Source organism: Cyanistes caeruleus, chromosome 6, assembly GCF_971803275.1.
Source record: "Cyanistes caeruleus chromosome 6, bCyaCae1.hap1.1, whole genome shotgun sequence".
Taxonomy (NCBI): Eukaryota; Metazoa; Chordata; class Aves; order Passeriformes; family Paridae; genus Cyanistes; species Cyanistes caeruleus.
Window position 1 is genome coordinate 16,318,854 of NC_141706.1, and position 9,001 is coordinate 16,327,854.

The 9,001-nt window shown below is 42.0% G+C and overlaps 1 long non-coding RNA gene across 1 annotated transcript; it reads left to right on the forward strand.

Moving 5' to 3' along the window:
* Positions 1-665: 665 nt before the first annotated feature.
* Positions 666-8,305, forward strand: LOC147652473 (uncharacterized). The gene is made up of 8 exons (XR_015287902.1): positions 666-1,313; positions 2,267-2,478; positions 4,300-4,372; positions 4,741-4,968; positions 6,557-6,692; positions 6,968-7,066; positions 7,211-7,354; positions 8,191-8,305. It is a non-coding gene; the product is annotated as an uncharacterized LOC147652473 (long non-coding RNA).
* The last annotated feature ends 696 nt before the right edge of the window (positions 8,306-9,001 follow it).

Below are 9,001 nucleotides of genomic sequence, written 5' to 3' on the forward strand. Positions count from 1 at the left end.
ACGTCTCTGGATTTGTCTCCAGACAGCTTTCCAGGGATGATCCTGCTCCTTTCCTGGTGCCCCAGAGTGCTGCAAGCCCCCCGTCCTGGGGCCATGGGGATGCCTGCCGGGGCCTTTAGGGTCCCCCCTAAAGGGCAGACAGGGTTTGACTGCAAGCTTCCTTGGAAGGTGGAGGCAGGTGAATATTGGCCACCTTCTTCTTTCCCGCTGCCCTCCGTGCTCTTGCAAAGCTTGCTGGGGCACTGGGGCTCTCCATTGCAGGCAGTCTGGAGCTGCCATGCAAAGCCATCTCTCAAGGAGTCCCCAGGTCTCAGGTGCAACCTCAAGAAAATGACACAGCAACGTGTAGAAAACGTGAACTTTATTCACTTGACTACTTCTAAAATCTACAATCCAACGTTACTAGAAGACTATGGGGTAAGAATCTTAAGGCTAAGAAACTTCAATGCTTCAACTGTTTAGAACTGAACACTAAGGGAAAGGTCAACTTCTTGGGGGAAACGTGGTGGGGAATCGAACAACAACAGGGGTGTGGCTAACTTGTAAGGTGGGGAACGTCGCAGTGCCTGGGCTGGGCACTGGTCACCCGTTCCCCGTAAGGTTCTGTAGCTGGAGCGCGACGCTGGAGGTCAGAGCTGTGGGGAGGTGCGGAGTCTCCTGTCACTGCCCTCTTTTGCCGCCATCTTGGTGGTTGGTTGAGGGCTGTCGCGAAGGAGCAGCCGCATCAGGTCGCGGTTGTCCATCAGCAGCTGCATCAGCTCCGTGGGACAGCCCTGTCTTCGATGGCGGCGGGGCCCCGCACGGCCCGAAGGGCTCTGGAGATTCCGCTGCAAGGCAAAGCACAGGGATCCCCATGGAAGAGGCAGAGGGGCAGAGCGGGGCCGGCACCTGTGGGGCTGCCTTTGGCCTGGGAGACAGAGACTCGGGCCCAGTTGGGCTGGGCTGGCCCGGGGAAGAGGCTGCAGCAGGCAGAGCTCTGCCGCCTCTGCTTGGTGCTGTCCATGGAGCTCAGCCCCTGGGCCGCATTCCCCAGCCAGGAGCTCAGGCCCCTTCTGCCGCAGGGCATTGGCCAAAGGGTGCCCAAGAGGCCCTCAAGGTCTGCCCCATCCCGCCTGCCTGACCCCCCACCCCCCTCCTCACCTCTCGCCAGCGTCTCTGAATTCTTTTTCCGAGCGACCATCCCATGGCCATTCCTATGATGAGCAGGTCGATGAGCAGGAATGTCCTGGCCGCCCACCGGATGCGCTCAGGGTCCGACTCGTCCAGATGACAATCCTCCAGAAGCAGAGGAGAGGCATCCGTGCTGCGCTCAGGTTTGCTCACAGGGTCGAGGGGATGGGCCAAGAGCAGCAGCACGTAAAGCTGCAGCAGCGCGGAGGAGCCATGAGCAGCCATAGTGCTCTGCCAGCAGCACCGAGGCTCTGGGCGTCTCTCTGCGAGCAGCTGTGCCTGGGCACTGGGGCGCAGCAACAGCTGGGGACAGTTGCCAGCCAGCGTGCCGTCCCCAGAGGCTGTGATGTCACAGAAGCACAGAACGCCCTGGCTGCAGAGAGCCCTGAGAGAATGTTGAGTCCAAGCTGGGAGCCATGGCGGCAAGCATGGCCAGCAGAGCGGGGCCCGAGCGCTGCGGCCTGGCTTGCCTTGCACCCGTGCCACAATGATGACTCCAGCAGCCCCTGTCAGGCCATTGCAGTATCTGATGGCCCACGCTGGGCACAAGTTCTTCCCAATGGCCAGCGTAAACCTCCCTTGGCCCAGCTTCCAAGCCTTGTTGGCATCTGCTCTCTCTTGTCCTTGCCCACCTGGCTGGCGCTGCCGTGTTGCTCGCTGGCCTGTCTGTGGGAGAAGAGGCTGTGCCAATGAGTGCTGCTCAACTTGGAGGCCATTCAAAGGAGGATTTGATTGTGCCTGCTGTGGGAAGAAGGAATATGCGTGCACATGGCCACTTCCCATAGGTTTTACCCCAGATTTTCATGAGCAGCTGTCCTAGTGAAAGTCAAGTCTGTTTTAGTGAGTATTTGAGGGCTTCCAGAGCACAGTGCCATCTCAGGGGAATTCTGCTGGTTGAGTTCTACTGAGGCTTTGAGATGAGTTGCAAATCCTGAAAATGTTCTCCTTGCCCAGGTAGTAATTTCACAGTTTAGACTGTGGGGATATTGATTGCTCAGTGTTGAGGACCTCATGTAACTTTCAGCCCCAGAAACTTTCAACCTCCAGTGATTGTCCTTGAGACAAAACCATTTGAAATCTTTTTTTCTGTGGACAGGAATTGCTTCGGTGTTACTTCACATCATCCATTAAAAATTTGATGCCTGGAACAAATCCCGAGTGCTGTGTGATTTCCTTGGTCGTGTTCTTTGGAATGGCTTCCCCCTCATTTTGTGAAGCTGGCCCCAGAAAGGTCATAGATGGGTGAGAAGTTCTGAAAGGCCAAGTGGTGCAGATCTTTGCCTCCTGTTTCGAGGTCTGCGGTGAGCTGTGAGTCCAAGAGCTGATCTGACGTGATGGTGAAAACATAGTTGTCGTGGTTTTAAAGCAGTAACTGAAAAAATACTAGAAAACTTACTTATTTCTTGCTGTGAGATATGGATTAGAGCAAGAGCAAAACAGGCTTAAAACTTAAAAGGAATAAAGAAAGTTTATTCACAAAACTACAAGAATAAGAACACCAGAATAAACTTTCAGAAAACCCTTTTATCCCGCACTACCCAGCATTCCCTTGTTCACATGACAAGATAGAGACAAAAGACTTTGGAACTTTGGTGTTTAAAACAGTCCCAATTCTTGCTAGAGTCTCTTTATCAGTGTTTGTATAGAAACAGAAATCTTCTTCTGCTAATCTATGGAGTTTCTCACAAGAAAAATATTTCTGTTATAGTTTTCTATTTGTTTGATGCCAGCTGCCCGGAAATCTGCCATGAGTTCACTCCTCCCATTTCACATCACTCTGAGGTGTGTATGGGCCATGAGTCCTCTTCATCTGTCTCTGTGAGCTTCGCAGGAAAACAGTTTTCTCATTGCCCTCAAGGCCTCAAATCTTCACTCCACTCTGTTCCAGCGCCTCACTGTATCACAATTACTCTACTTTTTACTCAAAATCCACACTTTGAACACTCCATGCTTCCCAATATACTCTGTCATGAATTAAAGGAGTTTTTTTCAGAACATGGTTGTCCATCTCCATAGCTTTAAGAGAAAAATATTTCAGCTTATAAAGCATCTCCTTATTCTCTCTTCCCTATCTAAAACTTAAGCCTTGTTTTTGTCCTATATTTTTCTAATACTAAAAAAAAAAAAAATCTGTGTTTTTCTAAAAGTGAAAAAAAAAATAAAAAAATAAAGTAAAGAGTAGAAACAGAATAATATTTCTGAGAGGCAGGACATTTTTTAGTTTGTGTTGTCCGATGGAACAACAGTCACTTGAAGAAATTCCATATAGTAGAACATGTCACATTTGTCAATTTTAACCTGAAATTTATTAACAGGAATGTCTGTACTACGAACATGTGTTAAGTATAGGAATATATTGCATGTTTTCCTACTTGTAAGAAGTAAATTTCTGTCTTTACAAGCTAACACCATTAATTTCAGCTCTTAGTTATTCCCATTGCATATTCTTTTAAACAGACTTAATCAGACAAATTTTGTGTTATTTAGCAAGTAATGCTTGGTTATTACTACAAGTTCTTGAAGTCATAACACTTAAAATTGCAGTACATATATATTATTCTTACTATGATGATGTGAGTTGGCTGCTAGTCATTTAACTATATATAAGGTCTTACTATTTCTTAGTGCAATTACTTAAAATAAGTGTCTTGGAAATTGTTTTTATTTTTAGATTTAAAACTGTTCTTACTAAAGTTGATTTGTTAAAGATTGGACAATGTATATTTAATAATTAATGTTCCCCAGTGATATTTATTGTCAGTCAGGATTCACTTTACAGTCAATAAATAACCTAAAAAATCTGAATTTTGTAGCCAGTTTTGTCTAATTCTTAGAGCAATGCTTTGGGAAATTGGAGATATATATATATATGAATATAAATATGTATATCTGCTATATACCTTTTTTATGATGGTTTTGTCCTACTACTGCAAATGTTTCTTTTTGTTTGTTTTTTCCTAACATACATAAAATTTTCTTAACCATATTTAAAGCTACCAGCTTGTTATTCTGACAAAACCCTGTGAGAATAAATTATTTTTATTAATACTCTACATGTCAAAACCTTGCAGTCAGTCAAATAACAGAAGGAGTGTTCATTGTCTCTCTCCCCCACTGATGCTGTTCTAGGAGTTGGAGTTAGAAGATTCAGACATCAAGTGAAACAGTGAAAGATGATAAGAAAACACTTGATTCTCACAAGGTATTTCCTACTAAAAGAGATTGTTTTGCAGTTTTGTTTGCTCTTGACACTATTTTGAGTAAATGTGAATTCCTAAGACATGCTCAAGGCAATTAAATATTTATGCTCCCCAAACTCAACTTTTAAGCAACATTTTCTGTTTACAAGAATCAGGTTTGCTTTGGTTTTATCTCTTTTCTTTCAGGTTACAAGACAGATTTTTTTATTATTATTTTCATTGGGGGAAAAAGATATGTATTTATAGTGTTTGTGAAGACTTTGCTCAGCTGAAAAAAGTAATAGGTAACATGAGTATAACATTGTGTTCTTCCATATTTCTATTTTTAAGTCCTATTACATGTGATATTTTCCATTTTGCCTTCTATTAGGCCTGAAATTGGAAACTATTTAAAACCTAACAAACCCCGGAGTTTATCCCTGTTCTTTGAATAGCAACAGAAGTATGGCTGTCATGGTTTGACACATCAATGAAGAACAGCCTCTGCTCTGCAGCAGGTACTCAAGTGGAACTTTTGCAAGTGGGCTCTCATCAGGAGTGAAACACTGGCTGCTGACTCTGCTGCTTTTGGTCACAGACTGCTGCCTTTATGAACCAGGTTTGTCCTTCTGCCTCTTTTGTGTTTTATATAGACTTGATTACAAATGAGGCACTTGTCCTCTTACCTGGGAGTTGCAGCAGGTCAGCAGCAGCAGGAGTTACCGGCTGCTTCCCATCAGCTGACTCCTTTTAGCCAACCCTTCCCATTTCCTGCGCCAATCCGATTTTTCCAAGCAATTAGGAAGAAAACTAAACCATAACTTTTACAAAATCACTTTAGGGAAGATGTTGCTTAATTGTTTGCTTCATTCAAATGAACACTTCTAACATTCACTTCTCTGAGTAAGAATGCCTTTTATGAGAAGCTGCTAAAAATAGGAATTTGAGAGCAGGGATGTTAAAAGTAGGGCCAGAGAGGAGCAAATTTGTCGCAGGGCAAGTTCTGTTTGCACTGAGGGAGTACTATCAATTTTGTCTCTGTCCTGTCTTTCACTGGTCCTGAAACAACAGTGCCTGCTTGAACAAACCTGCTCCTCAGGAGTGATTGGATCTGGTGCTCTGGGTGTTAGCAGCTGCAGTGCTGAACCACAGGCAGACATGAGATCTGACTGGATCACCCTTGCTAACATTTTCATGTAGAACCCATAACTCACTTGATCAGCAACACTTGCTTGAATGCTGCCTTTTGCCTTGGCTCTTCCCACTAAATAGTTCTTGAGCTGGGAAGTGGTCCTGATCTAAGAATCTGCAGTAATCTTTAATTCTGCCTTTATAACTCAGGAAACCACAGTAACCTTCATTTTAGAATGTGAACATTTTTTGGACAAACACTGAATTGTAGCTTCATTGACATGAGCTAAAGTAAGCTCTTTCAGTGGTCCTAGAGTGGTAGCTGTAAAAGGCAATCAGAGTGAAGATCCTGAATAATTTTCTTTTCCAGCCAGGTTTTAATGTATTTCCCCTGCAAATCAATTCATGTACCATAGAGCTCAATTACCTGCCCATAAAATGAGAGTTGTTGCTCAGAACTGTGGAATTAGGGTAACAAGAACTGTAATGATACACTAGATAAACACTGTTGCAATACTCTCTCAGCCCTGTTAGGGTATTTTAAATTTGCAGCAGATCTCAGTAAGGATGAGAAAATGCTGAGCTACATAAAAATGATGGAGACTGGAGGAGAAATTAGCCTTGCAGTGTTCTACAGTCCCAACATTTCCAACCACCACACCTGGTAGTGAAAATGCTGGTTTGTATTTGAAAAAAAGGAACTGCAATCAATCAAATGCACTGCCAAGTATAAATTAATTTCTGTAAGTCAAGTCCCTTAGGAACAATTCCTTAATAAAAGATCTGTTTCAAATCTCCTAAGTCTTCTAAAACCAACCCCAACAAAACACAGAAAACATAGTGTCTTTATTTGACCTGTCCTAGACTTCATTTATTTATTTACAGTCTGAAGGATGAGTCAAGTACCTGCAGTGGTGCCTTTAGCAATGCAAAACAAAATATTTTGAATATTCTTATTTAGCGTTCCAGTTTTAATGAGTTTGGAGCATAGTGAAGGAGATCAGATGTTTGCAGGTTCTGGATGAGGGTAGAAATAATTAAAAAGCATCTTGAAAGTAACATCATATTTTTGTCAGCCATCTCTTCAGGGACTACTTTAAATCCCAGAATGTTCAAGAGCCATCATCACTGTACAAACAGAAGCTCCAACTGAACGAAACCAGAAGAAGTGGATATGGCAAATTCTCTGGTCCAAGTGGTGATATTAATCTGGTGAGGCTCTGGATTCCCATTTCAGACATACTATCACAGCTTAAATATAGGAAAAAATTGGGATTTTACTTTGCTGTGGTCTCTTTTTGTTTTGCAAAATATGTGATAGTTAATATATGAGTAAAATCTTGTATAAAAACAGGTTTGTTTTTTGGTTTTTTTTCTAACAAATAGCCAAATGCATATTACCTGCCTTGCTGGAAAATAATTGAGGTCTTCCTCTAAGAAATTTTTTCTCAGAGTGCCTTTCTTTGTGATTTGTGTTCTTATCTTAGGAAGATACAGGAGTTGCTCATTTTAATGCTGTCCAGCAGACTATTCCATGCTTTCTCAGCTGTTTGGATCTGCAGTTCAGGACTGGACCAAGAAAAATGGTGATGGGATGAAATTATTTTTATTCTTAAATGAGGACAATTCCATTTTTAAACATACACATGTGCTTCCAATGCTTTCAGTAGTCAAGGATGAAATTTTGAACAGACATGAATTCCTCAGTCTTTGTTTCTTTTTCCCTGAAGGATGGAATTTGGACTTTGCCCACCAGTGCAGTCCTTGCTATGGGCAGATGTTTCTTCTGTTCTTCTTACCAGCAGTAGGAGTGGTTGGACACTGAACCTCAAAGAAGAGGGAGCTAACATCCCTTACCTGGATAAGTCCCACAGGTAAGCACCTTGGAGAAGTTCTTCAACCAAAACCAGTTCCTGTAAGGCTTTCCAGCCCTTGACAGGAAATAAGCTGATTCCTGCAGGCTGCAACATGAAGACTTCCAGACTGAAGTGAGCATCCTGCTATAAGGAAGGATTTGGGAGTAGTGAGTCATCATTTGTATGGGAAATTAATCTGTGATTTTTATTTATTGTTTTTTTTCATTTGAAGTAACATCACATCATCATAGAGAGACATTGTCTGTCATTTCTGGTGTGGATACCTGAATAACTCAGCTAGACAGGTAGCATGATAAGGTAATACAATGCAGATATTGAAAGGAATTTTTTGGATGATTTTTTTGTTAGTTCAAGCTGCAGTCCCTGATTTATTCAGGCTTTGAAGTACCATGCAAGCCTTTCCCACAGAAGAAATTCTGTTTTATGTAAATAATGCACTGTGCAGTAAACTAGAAGAAAGCAGGGAGCAACAAAACTTCCTAGAACTTAAAATCTTCACATTTGGTGTGACTGTACAGTAAATGTTAGAAGAAAATTTTTAAAAGCTTTCTTCCTTTAAGTTCCATTGAAGCATTCACCCATTGTTTAATGTGCTTTTATTGTTACTCTCCATAAGTTTTCCCTGTTACATTTTTTTGATTGCAAATGGTTTACTGTGCTAGCTTTTTCCATTGTCACACAGTAAGAAGCCATAACTAAAGAATGATCATTTTTTTGTAATTTGAAATAATGATGGAAGCTTTATTCAAATGGAAAATATTGCCAACTCTGCTCTCCCTTGCCCCCTTGAAATCCAGTTTTAGAATTACAGAACTCTGTATTCTCCATTCCAGAAAAATGAATATGTAGACATCTGCCTGGACTAATCAAGTAATCACTGCTCTTTGTGATCTTCAATGCCGTTCTTCACTCAAAAACCTCAAAGCACAAAGAATTTTTCTGAGGCAGGTAAGAGAGCCACTTGCATTTCCTCTTTCAGTCTCGCAGCCATTCCTGTAGCTCACGTGACAATCATTTGGGCAGGCACATAAGAGTTGAAACTATGGGGTGAACTATCCTTCAGATACAGTCTCTTCCTGTACATCTTGGAAAACTCTGAACCAAATAGTGTAGTTCAGCACAGTTCAGTGCTTTGACTTTGCTAAAATGAACTTGGCAGTAGCAGCAATACTGGAATATTGTGATTCTGGTGCCTATCATGAATAATTATAAATATCAGAAAAAAATGAAGCTGCAGCAGTAGTGGAATATTGTGATACTGGTGCCTGTTACAAGTGCTTCTAAACATCATAAATATTTAAAATGACTAACAGAAATCTAAATTCCTAAGTTAATCTCCAAGACTGCAATTTTTAAGGACCCAAATTTTACTGATCCTGAAAAACCTGGGGATTAATATTTCCTTGGCTTTTGTGTCAGAAAGCCATGCACAGTGGAGCTGTTTGTGCATTGAGGGCAATCTCCTTTGGCTTTTTTGAGCTCAAGTTCTTCAAGCAAGTATTAGTGTGAACAGCAGCAGCTTAAAGCACTCCCTAATCTTGAAGAGACCATAAGTAACACACTGCTTGAACAAGGTGGGTTTGGACCAGATTTAACAACGTGATTTGCTTTTTCCTGTGTTTTAGTTTAAATTTTGCTTAAAAC